Source organism: Periophthalmus magnuspinnatus, chromosome 4, assembly GCF_009829125.3.
Source record: "Periophthalmus magnuspinnatus isolate fPerMag1 chromosome 4, fPerMag1.2.pri, whole genome shotgun sequence".
Taxonomy (NCBI): Eukaryota; Metazoa; Chordata; class Actinopteri; order Gobiiformes; family Gobiidae; genus Periophthalmus; species Periophthalmus magnuspinnatus.
In genome coordinates, this window is record NC_047129.1 from 33,817,897 (window position 1) to 33,819,861 (window position 1,965).

Sequence of the window (1,965 nt, forward strand, 5' to 3'; positions counted from 1 at the left end):
ATAATAATAATGCACTGGGTTAAACAGCACCTTTCAAGAGCCAAAGTGTTTAAGTTTATTTGTACAGCACAAATGGTACACAAAGTACTTCAAAGTGCTTTACAACATAAGAAAGACCACAGACCAAATCACAGTACAACAAATAATCAAGATATTAACATTAAAAGAGAAGAGGCAGAATAAAAATGTTTCAGTCACATGCACAGACAAACACAACCTCTCAGTCAGTGTTTTTCATACACTCTACACTTGGTGGTGGACAACAAGGGTGTCTTGCCCAAGGACACAACCGTTTCCACTAAAGTCGCAGCTGCCCCAGTGGCAACTGTTCTCCCGTCCAAGTACTGACCAGACCCAGCCCTGCTTAGCTTCAGAGATCTGACAAGATCAACACAAACGATTTCAGCTTCATCATCAGCAAATTTATCAACACATTTCTGATCTGTAAAAGTAAAAATAATACATTTCTAAATTCTATTTAGTTTTTACAGTGTATTTTTAAGGTATATTTTCATATTTATCCTTTACTGCAATATATTTTAATATTTTTGGTTTCAGCATCACCAGATTCACCAACATAGAAATACGGGAACATTTTCTCTGTGAATCTGTCCTTGTGAGAGCAGATCAGAGACATGTCTCCAGCGTCAAAGAAAGACACTGTCCCTTTCGTCACAGTCCAGTCGCACTCGGATCCTCTGAGGGCTCCTCTTCAGGACAAGAGTTTACCAACAACATCATAATATTCTTCATCATCAAGCATCTAAAGACCACAGTCCATCTTTTGGAAGATCCATCTCGCTCTCCCTTCCTGTCGACAGACTCTTTGATCAAACCAATGGCCCAGTTCTGGATGGTCCCCCACCTCCACGTCCCACTGGTGAGAGCCAGAGCTGAAGCCCTCACTGCCCTGGAACCTCTGCATAGTACCAGAATCTCTCTGGATTATCAGGGACCTGTTGTTCTTCAGTTTCACTACGTCTCACCCTCCTCAGATCCTCAGGACACATAGAGCCGTGAGTCTGCAGTGTTTGGGTCCAGAATGACTGGACTGTACTGCACCAGGGCTCTCATCTTCTTCCAGGCGTTGAAGGCCACGTTGGCCAGGACTTTGGGCTGGTTTATCAGGAGTCCTGGTCTGAGCTGTGGGCTGGGCTGTGAGAGCAGAGTCTGTCTGTCTTTGTGAGTGTCTCTGTACTGTGTGAGGAAGTCCATGTTCTGTTTCTTCAGCAGATCTTCCACAGTCAGGAGGTTCTGCTCCACAGTACACAGCTCCTCCCTGATCTGCACCATCTGTGCTTCTATGGTCTGGGTCTGTCTGCTCTGCTCCTGTCTCAGAGCTCTGAGTGCAGACTCCTCCTCCTGTTGGAGGAACCTGGTGTAACCTCTCAAACTCCGCCCTGATGTGACGTTCACAGGCCTCCACCTGCGCATGTGCCAGCTCCTGTATTTGTTCACACTGTGTCTGTTTGTTTGAGGCCTTCTTTCTCCTCTGGAACAGAGACTGCTGCTGTGAGACCAGCTGCTCCTTCTTTTCTCTCGCGGCTGAGTCCACAGTCACCACCTTATGCCCCGAGTGAAGAGAAAACTCACAGGCTGGACACAGAGGGCGATTCTCGTCCAGACAGAACAGAGGCGTCTGCTCTGGGTGTGAGGTGCACACCACAGGCCTCTCTCCTCCTGGAGCCTCCTCCTTCTGTGAAAAGGACACAGTCAGTTCCTTCAGAGCAAAGTTCACATCTAGATGTTCTTTGGAGGACTTCCTGCGACACATGGGGCAGTTCCTGGTGCTGTTCTTGTCCCAGTATTCCTGCAGACAGTTGGAGCAGAAGCTGTGGTGACAGGTCAGAGACACTGGCTCTTTAAAGGTGTCCAGACAAACAGGACAGGTCAGAAAGTCCTCCACTGCAGAGATCTTCTCCATTTGGACCAAAGTCTTCAGACTCACACAGCTGTGTCCTCTGT

General features: G+C 47.4%; 1 pseudogene; it reads right to left on the bottom strand.

The window, feature by feature from the left end:
* Positions 1-517: 517 nt before the first annotated feature.
* On the bottom strand, positions 518-1,965 carry LOC129456225 (zinc-binding protein A33-like; annotated as a pseudogene).